The sequence below is a fragment of the Lonchura striata genome, chromosome 1A (assembly GCF_050655825.1).
Source record: "Lonchura striata isolate lonStrDom1 chromosome 1A, ASM5065582v1, whole genome shotgun sequence".
In the NCBI taxonomy this organism is placed as follows: Eukaryota; Metazoa; Chordata; class Aves; order Passeriformes; family Estrildidae; genus Lonchura; species Lonchura striata.
This window is the reverse complement of record NC_140741.1, coordinates 11,716,518-11,729,017: the sequence shown is the minus strand read 5'-3', so window position 1 is coordinate 11,729,017 and position 12,500 is coordinate 11,716,518. Positions and strand designations below refer to the sequence as shown.

The following is a 12,500-nucleotide window of genomic DNA, read 5'->3' as shown; positions in this document are numbered from 1 at the left end:
AAGAGTGGTGACAAGCCAATTTGCAAACTCAGATGTGTGGGCCGACACATTGTATGTATCCTGAACAATTCTGCTATGCCATTCTGTACAGAATTATTCTGGGTAGAAGTGGTTGATACAGCAGCAAAGGACAGTGAAATTGATGCCTAAAATTAGATAATCTGATTCGGCTTTGAAGGTGGCTGGCAAAAAAAGCTGGTGTGCTGAATAGTTTGCCTCAAACTTGTTAGAAAACGCTTCTCAATAGTTACCTGCTTAATGAATATGTTCACTGAAATATTCTATTCTCTTGCCAATATAGTTTGGGGGTTTTTTAATACAGTATTTTTTTGTGTGTTTTGTAAGACCCTCAGAGTTATTTTATAATGCTGTGTATTCTTGAAATCAAAGTAACCACAAATTCTCCCTCTAAAATTATTCTCATTCAGCTGACATTCCTGCACAGCACTCATTGTTTGTCATAATTCATGTAGGCCTGCATTCATCCACTAAAAAAGTAAAAAAACAACAAATATAATTTATGTCCACCAAAAGTTTCTAATCAATTTTTTAGAGATGAAAGTTTTAACAACAAGAGCTGGTTTTAATTTGAGGTTGAGCTGCAAGGGTGAAAGGGCAAATTGTGCAACTGTTTAACAAACAGCAGTTCAGATTAGTTGCAATGATCTCACCAGCATGAAAAAGATCAAAAATCAGTGTTTTGTCTAATACACTATTTTACATATTAAATCTATTATATTATATAAGGAAATGAGTGCTTATATGTCAGGAAAAAGAAAGCTCCCCACTTTTCTGACTCTTTTCTGTATGAAGTTACCTAGGTATAAATCCACAATAATTATCAAAAGTGATCATGAACCTTTACTAGAATTGGTGTTTTACCTTAGTTTGTTTATAGTTTGGTGTATCTACATTCAGCTTTGGAGTCCTAACTCTTTCCATAGGTGACAGAAGCTCCAGCCTTATAACAGCAAATGAAATGGAAAAAAAAGAGCTTCTTAAATTTCAGCTATGACACAAATCATTCCTTTTCAGAACAGCTGTGTCAAGGTTATGATAATAACTATCAATTCAATCAATTCAATCTTTTCTGCAAGGTACTTATGGAGAATGACTTAAATCTTGATTTTAAATCACATGTTGTCCTTTAATATTTGTGTGGTGGGGAACTTACATGACTTTTCTGCAGAATACTGCATCCTGCCAATCCTTGAGTTGGATTTGTGATGAACACAGCTCACTCTAATAAAATCCTACTGTCTTCCAAATTTAACACAGAATTCACTGAATTTTTTAAAAAAATTAGTCTCCCATTATTTTATTTTAGTGCATTAAGCACACATGTTTGTACTCTGAAGTGGACTGCATAGTTAACACAATAAATGAAAGATATGAATTTACAAACATTTCCTAAATTATTAGTTCATTTCTTTTGGTGTGTTCTGCTCCACAAGTTTAATTCTTATGTGGTTTGTAAAAAACCATGTCCTGATATTAAATTAGAAATTTGTGTCTTTCTGTAAGCCCTAAATATAAATTATTATTAAAAACACATTAATATTGAGTGTGTTCCAAAAACTACAGATAAATCTGCTACCAACAAACAGTATTTTCCCTTCTCTTCCACACCACACTCCCAATAGAATAATGAACTTGGGTTCATGGAATTTCAGGGCAGAAAAGCAGAAAGTAGAGTGAGAGCAACCAACAATTTGTATGTACAATAAAAGTGGAATTCTTTATATGAAGATTAAATTTATCTAAAAGATATTGATTTAGTATTTAATGCTGCATAAAACATTATTATAATATGTTATATTATTTATTTTTGAAAACCATTATTTATATTATTAAAAACCATTTTAAATTATTTCTGTTTTGAAAACCATAAAAAAAATCTCATTTAATCAACATGATCACAATGTATAAAACTAATCAACACAAGGATACATTATGAATCTTATGAATCATACTGGATCTGCACACCATCTTAGAACATGGTCATTTTCAATAGATATCTGGGCAGAATTTATCAGGTGTAAATAGAGAGGGGTTTTTTTAAAGTCTTCTCTGCTTTTCCTACCTCATGCATAGTTGGTTTTTGCATTTTGTCTTTTATTGCTCTGGTCTGTGCTTCTGAAGATTGTGCCAAATCTGAGGCCTATTTAAGTTGTTTCCATTTAAATACATAAAAGTAAATAATTTCCAGTTACGTAATTATTGTCACTCCAAATAGCTGTTTCTTTGTGATTTGCTTTATAGCTACTGTCACTTCGCAGTGGCTACCAGGCATTCAAATACTGTAGTCTAGCTGAGAGCTATCATTAGCAAATCAAAGCAGATGTATTTGTATGTTTATTTTTATTTTCCCCGTCCTCAGAGTGCTCTACTGTACTGCTGCTACTTTAACTTTTGACCCCTGCCAAACCATTAGTCTGTCTTGTAGAACAAATTATTTTGTCTTAATATTGAGATTTTTTTTTTTTTTTTTTTTTTTTTTTAGCAAGCACTCTCCTAATATTAGGGATATGTGGGAATGCAGGGCTTCCCTCTGGCTGCCCTGGAAGTTCTGGGACCCTGGCAGGGGGTCAGGAACCCCCCTGGACGGAGCCCCCAGAGACACTATCTCTGATCTCTGTCCATGGAAAAGAGTTTTCAATCTTACAGGATGAATTACCAGCTCTGAGTGTTTGATATAAAGGACAATTAAGTGCATCACGGGTGCAAAAATAAAATTTTAGGACTCTAGATTAGGGGTCCAAAGGGAACAAGATGGAGGAAATTGGGTGTGTTTTGTCCTTTTTCTCCTTCTTCATGCCCTCCATGTTTCACTGTAGTGTTGGCATTTTTCTGTTGGTTTAGGCTGGGGACACACTGTTCAACGTAGGTGACAGATATTGGCACATTATTGTAAATCCAGCACAGGGAGTTTCTGGTATTTAATGTTTGTAACATCCCACTGAGGGCAGAGCCCCACATGCTGCCCTGCAGGACAGAGCTGCGGCAGGGCAGCAGAACATGTTAGAGCTAAACAGAATAAACAACCTTGGAACCAGCACAGACCAATTATGGCTTCTGCTTTGGCAGCGGGGCAGAAAGACTTTTTACAATCTCTGAATCACCATTACCTCAGATTCCGACAAGGGCAGAATAATCGTTTTACGTAGCCTTCAAGAAAGTGCAGTGTCACAGCTGTGATTCAGTTCAATTTGTCTGATTCATGTTCTGGAGAGGTTGCCCTCCTTCCTGTCCCCTGGATTTCTCCCTCTGCCAAGGAGCCTTCCTTTCCCAGATCCTGTCTCATCCTCAAGTGTGGCACCAAGGAAGACTTACCCTCAGCAAACACTCAACAGAAGTGCCAGCATTTAAGTGCTGACAACTGGATTTCCTTGATCGTTACACACAATTTCCTTTCAACCCTATTTTTATCTCATTTACAATCCTCAACAAAGGAATCCTTGTGATTAAGAGCTCTTGAAGTGAGATGGATGAGATGTGATTTAATAACTGATTCACCAGAGACTTGAGAAAATGACCCACACATTTTGGGCCACAGCTCTGTGTCTGTTGAATGAGGATGAAATAGTCTCCTCCTTTTAACCTTTTGTCATGTTTGGATTGGGACATAGGTGGTGCTTTGTAAATTACAGGTCCTCCTTTCAGCTGGAGAAACTTTAGGACTGAATTGATTGCAAGGGTCAGGAGGAGTAGGGACAGATATTAAGCTGATTAAACACTGCAGAAGCATCAGTCTCTGAAAGGGTGAAAGATTTCTAGTAGGTAATTTTCCCTGAAAAAAAAGAAAAACAACCTGGAGGAAGAGTATGTTCCGTGCAATCACACCTACTCATTAACTCACTAATAATCATATCTTTGGTTAGTGAGCTCCTTGCATTTCAGACCTGGATTATATTCAATTGAGAATACAGCCATTATAAAGACTCACCTCTCTCTCCTCAACTGATTTTTCAGGTTCACTGTAGCAATAAATCTAAAATAGGTTCATTTTTGCATCCTTCTGCAACCTGCATGCACTAAGGTCATGGAATTTGTGTCACTGCTTTATTTTTCCTGTGATGCTGACACTGGAGTCAGCAGATCACCAATGTGATGTTGAGGAGTACATTTAGGTTGAGCTCTGGGTGGTGGGAAATGTGGCAGCCCCAGGCAAGAGGCCATGAACAGGCACAGATCCTTTGCACAATTAAAAAACCCCAAAAACACTAAAAAAAAATTCATGGAGATCTTTTGGGAAGATATATTAACAAAACAAGCCCAGTTTAGGGCATGAGTTACTCTAATAGAAGATTAAAAAAATAGATATAAAAATAAAACTCAATGTTTAGTCTAGCCTATTTTTTTTCATGTTTTATTGTCCCCAGCTGCCCTCAAAAATTACTATCTATAAATTAAAGTGTCTGATTCTGGAAAAGGGAATAAAATTCTTTGTAGAGTGGAAGACTGGCACTTTATGAACTGAGATGGTACTGTTTTTTTAAGGCTAAATAAAATAATTTCAATGTGTATTTTGGGAGAAGAAAGGAAAATAAGGTGCTAAGCAGGTAAAGAAAAAAAAATGCAGTAGGAACAAAAGTGAGGAAAACTGGAAGGATGAAAAAAGCCATAGTCAGAAAGAGAATAGATAAGTGATTCTGTAGAATGACAACTTTAAATCTGATTCTCTGTGGTTTTGTTACTTAAAGTTCTAGTTTCACAGTGTCTTGTGCACTGTATCCTGTTTTGCAAACACAAGCAGTAAAGGTGGCTCTGCTCTATTTAAAAGCATTGAAATTCAAAATGGCTCTGATGAGTAAAGTTAAAAAGTGATCTTAAAAGCTATCTATTGACCATAAGTTTGTGTTCTAAAATTTGTTTTGGTGGGGCAGCCAAAAGTTACACACATAAATAGTATTCAGTATTTACTGACTTTTCTAGCAACGAAATTAATACCTCTATCATATGTCAGAAGACCTTTTATGGAAAGCTAATGTATTATATATGTTTGAGTCTTTTAGCCATTAAATGTGCCATTTGACAACATAAATGCTTTGCTTCTGAGACCCACAAAAATGTCTTTTCAAAAGGAGAATAAAGGAGATTAAACATTTTTATTAGAGATTAGGGTATTGTAAAATTAAGTGCTATAACTACATTGGCAACTTAAGGGGTTTAAAAAGCACAATAAAATACTGCCTGCACTAATTGCAGGCCTTGTTTTTTCTCCTATTCTACCCTATCTTATCTTCTAAAGACATAAATAAAAGAATTAGCAATTGTACAGTGCCTGCAGAATACAATATTTTTTTTGAGCAGAGTACAAAAGAATACAAAAATAACCGCATGCAACACTCGGTATCTAAGAAATGCTGCGTAAATAATAATTCTTGTGAACTCTTGGAGGGGAGATATACATCTCTGTTTGTCTCTCAACACAAGCAGGAGACAAAGCTCAAAGGCAGTGGTTTAAGATACCAGGCTTTGGGGAAGGGCCAGACAATATTTAATGCAAGTGCTCAGTAGGCAGAGCTGTGTCCCCATGGCTGGATTAGGAGCATCCCTGCCCTGAGGAATACTTGAATTAGTTTTGAGGTCTCTCAGCTATTGTACCACACACAAGGCTTGCTCTTATTGTTTTAGTGGTGGTAAAACTGAAGCACTAAAACCATAATCCTAAACTATCCAGTCCATTAGCTTAAGACAAGAATCCAGGAGAGGTGTGTCTTTCAACTAAATCTTGATTTCTCTTGTTTTTCCCAGGGACACATTTTGTCCTTGATGACAACTGCTTTGGTCTTAGAGAGGCTAAAGGAGGAAGGCCTTGTTTTGTTAAGGAAAAAAAGAAACAAAAAAGAAACAAAACAACAAAACAAAGCCCAACCAGTCACAGAATAGTCACATAGAAACACTCTTTTTGATATGTTGATTGATGTTTGGTTTACTTACTAAACTCTCCAGAAAAAAAAAAAAAAAGGTGTATGGTTCCATATACTGTGTATCAATGCTGTATCTATAAATCTGTACAAAAATGTAGGCTAGTGGGCAAGGGACTACTATTTTTAAGAAGACGCATTCTCTTTTTTCCAGTACAGGGGAGTCTGTAACCACTCAAGCACTGATCTCTAAGTGCTCAGGACAGCATAACACATCCCTGGGTGGTTTGCTGAGCTCAGCAGTGGAACTGAGCTCTCACAGCACTGAATCAGATTTACACAAAACCAGCCCCTTGCTTTCAACTTGAGTGTGGTTGCAATAACCACATATCACACAGCTGAGCAGCTGTGAGGGTGGTGGTAGTCCCATTTCCCTTACTTGTAACACAATTGAATTATTTTTATATTTTGATAGATAAATGTGATAGATTAGCCATGAATTCAAGAATTAAGCAGGTAGAGGCATCAAACATTGTATTTGTTTATGGCACAAAACAAGGCACACAGAAGAGACCACACTCAACAAAAAGAGCTAAAAATTATACAATGTTCGGTCTTTATTCTCTCAGATTAAGTGTGATAGGGCATCCTCCAGCTGCCCTGAAAAATGGGAATAGAGAAATTATTAAATGGTGAGTGTATAATAGTGAATGTGCCATTCACACTGCAGTTGCTTGCTCTGCTCAGAGAACATTACACCATGCTTCTTCAGAGCCTAACAATACCAATAACTTGCTCTCTGTTTGCAGCCACAAGTAGTGGCTGCTGTGCGTTCTTCACACAGATTTCATGCTCTGACAGGGCCTGCATTATGGGTTTTTTTGGTGACAAATGAAGGCTGATAGCCACAATGAATGTGCCTAATAAGTTCTATGCACATTTTTAAAATAGCACCACGAGTACTCTATTCGCTGCCTTGATATGGGAGGCATGAGGATTTCTAACTCTTATCTACTATAAAATTGAGGTTCCGTTGTTTCACTTGCAGTTTCTTTCAAGGACAAGCAAGAAAAATGCTAACTTGACACAAATATAGCACATCCTATCAAAATTACCTCCATTATCATTCACTTTATTAATAAAATGGCATTTTTGCAGTTACTTCAGTATTTTCCAGTGAATGTTATGTAATTATTACAATTTGCCACTGAGAGTAGACTGCTGGTTAAGTGGACTCAATGGATAGGAAATGAAGATGTCTGATAGCAAACGTTGGGGGTTTGCTAGTTATCTCAGAGTAAAGTACAAGAGGAAAAATAATCATTGCATTGATCAGAAAGGTCATTAAGTAAAAAAACTAGTAGGAAAAAGAGAAATTATAGCAATACTTTTTGTTGGAAATGGGTAAGGCTGAGCAGAAAATTAATGGGAAATTAATTTTTAAATGTTCCTTGGTAAATCCACTTTGTCTTTATAAACAACACCCAAAAGATGTGGGTCATACATAGTAATGTATTTAAGATGTATCTAAACCCAGGCATCTAAAATTTGGTCACATCAGAGTCTGAAATAAGATTAATTTTGAGGATTTCAGTGACTCCACTTGATCTAGGGTAGTAAGGAGCAATCAGACCACAGCTCTCCTGTGTCAAATTGACTTGGGCGGGAGGAATAGACCTGGGGCTTTCTTGGGTGGTTGGTTATTCTTTACCTTAAATATTGAATAGAAATTCCAAAATTAGCTCTCCAACACAGAAGGAGAACTTATAGGGAAAGGAACTGTACATTCTTATTTACTGTCATAAATTGTGAAAAAGAGAGGCCACAATGTGGTATTAGAAATGATCTCAAGTGGTTTCTTTGAGTCACGAGTAGACTAAAATAACAAATTAATTAAATTTACGTCACTTGGGGTGTCTTGGTGTCCTCACAGGTATCTCAACAATTTTAGTATGGATTTTTTTTTGAGCTATGGAGCAGTTCACCAAAAACAACTTCAGTGAAGTTCAAAGGACCAATCTGGCCTTTTTCCTCCATCAGACTTTGTTTTCTTTCAGAGATTGTTTCTCGAGAGATAAACAAAGTTGCCATACTGTAAATCACTGCTGTCACTTCCCCCCTTCCCCCCACCCTAGCCCCAAAACTAATTAGATTTTTAGATAACAAAGCTCAGTAAATTCTCAGTACAGTCAGCAGTGATTTAAGGGAACGTTCGCTATGGCACATCAGTTGTGGTCTTTATTTTGGAGCAGTACTAATGATGGAAATCAAGCTGCTAGCAAGCAGCTTAAGAACACAAAAACTGTCTTTTAGAAGAGACAACAAACTTCCATCTGCTTACAGACATGAGAGAGCTCTCCCTAAAGGCAGAATGGCAAGGGAAGTGTCCCCAGATGGCCTCTGCATGAGAAATGGCAGAAGAAATCAACCTCTCCAGGCTGTCAGAGGAATGAGCTACAGTTTCCTATTTAAAGGACTGAGCTGTGTTTGTGGCAGACAATATAATCCAGGGGCAAGGAGACAGGTAAAAAGAGTGTCTGTCAGTGGTTCTGCAAGATTGTGTGGTTTGAATAACAGAGCATAAGTTTTTTATTGTTTTACAATGATAAGAGCTTGTCACAAAGTTTTTTGTAGCACATTATCTTTCCATTACCACCCGCTCTGGCATGCAGTGTTTTCTGTGGAGTGGGCTATGCTGAAATTGTCAGTGTGAGGAGGAACTTACCCTGTGATCCTTCTGACACCGCTCTACCAGTCTGTCCTCTGCTGGCCCAGCACCACAACTCTCAGCGGGCTCTTAAACATTCTCTTAAAGCCATCCACAAAAGGCAGTGGATAGACAGAAATGCTGGGTTGAAAGCAAGTGAAGCATCTGTCAGACGAGGTATGTGCTGCAGAACCCATGTTATGATGATTTAGTTATAGGATTCCATTGAGATGATAAACCTCAGATTCCAGCTAACAGAAAAAGGAATGTTTTGCCAATTTCATGTTATGCATGATGCTTTTACATAGGCTTTTTTATTGCCTGCTAATTAATCATGTTTTGCCTGTACAAAACAAGGGTATTATCAGAAATATTTTGCATCTAGAATAATAAACTCCACAGGCAGTTCTGGTCTCTTCAGCTTTCTCTATCTTTAACTGCTTTCCTGAAGTGCTGATCAGTATTCTAAGTCAGACCAACCATTAAGTCTCTCACAGAAAATATGGATCAGGCCTTTCAAGGAGCAGATGAAACAAGCTGATTGTTGCCAGCTTTGATAAATTTTTCTTAATTGGACCTGGCAAACGCACAACAAACACTGTGCTGTGGACTTAATATAGCACCTACTCTTCTAAAACTTTGTAAAGCATTTGGCATGGCATACAAAAAGTTCTGCTCTCTACATTTAAAGTGCTGCAGTAATTTATTCAAGAGATACACAAGGAAATTCAATGTTGGGTGTTTGGGTTTGTTTTTTTCTGGGAAAAAGAAAGAAAAACAACTCAACAAACAACGGAACCAAAACCTAAAACTCCAACTAAGTTTCTTTTTACCCTTTTCAGTCTGTTAACAAATAGAGTTTGTAAGAACAATCTGTTCTGGAAGAATGACCCTGCATATAACCTCAATTAACCATTAGAAGAGAAGACCTCTTGGGGGTTGCAGGTTTGTAAGAACTCTTAACACTTAGAAAGATGTAGATGATGTTATTTGTTTCTTTAAAAAGTTAGAGCAGTGAGGTCCATGAGCAGGCTTCATTCTGATGCCTCAGGTTTTAGATTTTATGTTTTTCAGATTCTGTGCTGCTTTACTATGCAGTTCTGAGCTTCACATTAGGGGATGGTGAGCTCTCTTCACAGAGCAGGAGGACAAAACAATTCCTTCTCTAGCTGGGGACCAAGGACAAATGATCCAAATTATCCAGATCTCAGGCCCAAGAGCACAAACACCGTGGGCTGGAGAGAGAAAAACAAGCAGGATGGGACTGCCTGGCTAAAGCTGGAATTGGACAATGAACTCCAAGGTGCCAATGGAGCAGAACTGATCCCAGTGAGAGCCCCCAGGAGTGCTCGTGCATTTTGGGACCATTTTGGTTCATCTTGGGTGCAGCCCTGGCTGGGCTCTTGTGCTGCCCAAGGTGGATCCATGGAGGAGATCCTTTTAATAAATCCCTGATTTATTCTCTAACTCTGTCCAGCCTCTGTTCTAGGACAGCCTTCTCAAGGCATCAGTTTCTATCTGGGCTCTGGTGGGTCAGTAAGGTGCTGCTGAGGATGGCTCATGACTGGCTACTTTTCCTGTTGCTCCTTGTATCCTTAGGTGGGATGGTCTTGAAAGTTATGGGTTATTTTGTTTTCCAGATTTTATTCTTACTGAGTTTCCCTTTCATCTCTGCTTCCCAATACTGTTCTGCTGCTGTAAACCACTTTAACCAGTGCTTGAAACTGGAGATTCACAAGAGCACCTTACCAAGAATCCAAACAATATAATTCAAATTCAGAAAGGGCTGAAATGGGGGATTATGTTTTCTCTCATATTATTTTCAGTAGTTTTCCAGTGAACCTGGCCCTTGTTCTTGACAGCCAGTGCTTGTCAGAAAGGTTACAGCAGTGCAAAAATCTGGCTACCACTTCACTGGATGTAGATAGCTGGATTAGCAAATGTGGGATCTCCAGTACAATAAGCACCTTTGTTTGGGGCTTTTGCAAAGTCTGGAAGAGCTGGCATTGTGCCCTGTTCAATGTAGCCATTAGGGTCTTTTCATTTACCTTAATTGGAGCTGGATTAGGGCCTAATCATTAAAAAAAATCGTCACCCTGCAGCCAGCAATGGTCACATTTGACCTCAAAATTTCAGTAAGAGGCATTTGTACGGGAAAACTAGAACATAAAAGATGGAAAAATAATATTTTCCTGTCAAACGAGGAATGATAGATAACTATATGTAATAGAGTGACCATATGCCTCAAATTTGTCTTGAACTCCCCAAATTTTTTTCCACATAAGATCTGTCCAATTTTGATTTTTGGCAGCTGCCAGAACACAGTGGAAGAGAAGGCTGTTTGTCTGCCTTTAGCTGGTGTGGGATTTGCTGTTGGCAAGCACAGACGACAAACACTTCAGTTCTGTGACCAAATGTCTTTGCCATTGTTTTTATTAGACTGTGGGATGTTTTTCCTGATCTGTGGCAAGATATTTTGACAACTCACTGCAGTATAATAAGCAAGTAAAATAGCAGAGAATAATATATTTTATGTGCATATGTACATGTCTATATTTTAATATATAAAAGTAGCATTAATTAGTAATTGGGTGTCTTTCAGAAAAGATTTCACAGTTCACAAAGCCAATGCTTTATCACTGTTACAGATTTACAGTGATTGTCCATCTGTGTCTCTTGCTCTTTGCCTTCAATGTATTTTTATTTTCCACGTCCTCCAGATGAAAGGTACTATGCTTCATGCCCTGTGAAAGTCCAAAAGGAGTATTTGAAGCACAGTGGAAGCACAGCTGAACTGACACAAAGATTAGTAATGCAGGAAATCCTAAATACTGTAATTATATTAATTCTTCTATAATTTTTTTTCAGGAGATTAATTTTATGACAGTCCTGTTAGGGAGTTGTGTTTTGGTTTGGGTTTTGCAACGTGTAACATATTATGAGTTGTTGCTTCTTGTTTCCTTCAAAACATCTGCTATTTGGGAGGTATGAAGAGTATAATCTCTGTTAGTTTTTTCCTGTTGACTAATATGAGATAAGAGGTCAATGAGATATGGTGAAAAAATTCATGTCAATTTATCAATGTCACAGAATGGGAATGGTTGGAAGGGACCCATGGTGGGTCATCTAGTCCTGCTCATGTGGTTAAATACCCTGTGAAATGAGCCTTTATTCCACTCTGAAGAACCTAAATAATATTCTGGTAACATTTGCATTACAGAAAGAAGCTTCTTTAGCACCCTCTTACCACGTTTCACTCAAACATGGCAGGCAATTGGAGAAACTTCAACATGGGCATAATATTGGTAAACTGTCTGCAGCTCTCTGGTCACAGAGCAACAGATAACTTTCCCAGGCATCATTCTGGGAAGGACTGTGAGAAAAGAATGAGAAACAATTCTCATATTCACTTTCTGCACCTGGTGTTGTGAACATGTGGAATGTGTTACAGAGATTTGTTTACCAAAGGGTGGTTTCTTAATTAGCAGTGGTGATGGTGTTTTTATTAAAGGACCAATCAAGTCCACCTAGAGTAAAGTAGGGTATAAAAGCATGGGTTGCTTAATAAAGTAAATAATCAGCCTTCTGGAATGTATTGGAGTTGCTTGTTGCTTGGTCCTGATGCATTGCACTCACAGGTAAGCCTGGAAAATTGTATGAAAACCAGTTTTTCATTGCTATATTAGCAAAAAATGGAAGATGCTCCCAAGAAAATTATTTTTGGGGTTTGTTTGTTTGTTTTGTATTTTGGGGTTTGGGGGTTTTTTTATGGGTTTTTTTTTCACTGTAAGGCAAATTTTCTCAAGCTAATCTGTTTGATTCACATACTGATGGACAAATGTGTCAAAACTGCTAGAAGCAAGTGCTGTAGGGCATGTGTTTTAAGAGACTTTTGATTCATTTATGTGCTTATAAGTTTTCTA

At 37.7% G+C, this 12,500-nt stretch overlaps 1 long non-coding RNA gene across 11 annotated transcripts in view; it reads left to right on the top strand.

Moving 5' to 3' along the window:
* The first annotated feature begins 6,686 nt into the window (after positions 1–6,686).
* Positions 6,687–12,500, top strand: part of LOC146763378 (uncharacterized) — a 67,978-nt gene continuing 62,164 nt past the window's right edge. For all 11 annotated transcript variants that reach the window (XR_014952122.1, XR_014952121.1, XR_014952132.1 and 8 more), the window contains exon 1: positions 6,687–12,215. This is a non-coding gene — a long non-coding RNA (uncharacterized LOC146763378). The remainder of the gene's footprint in view (positions 12,216–12,500) is intronic.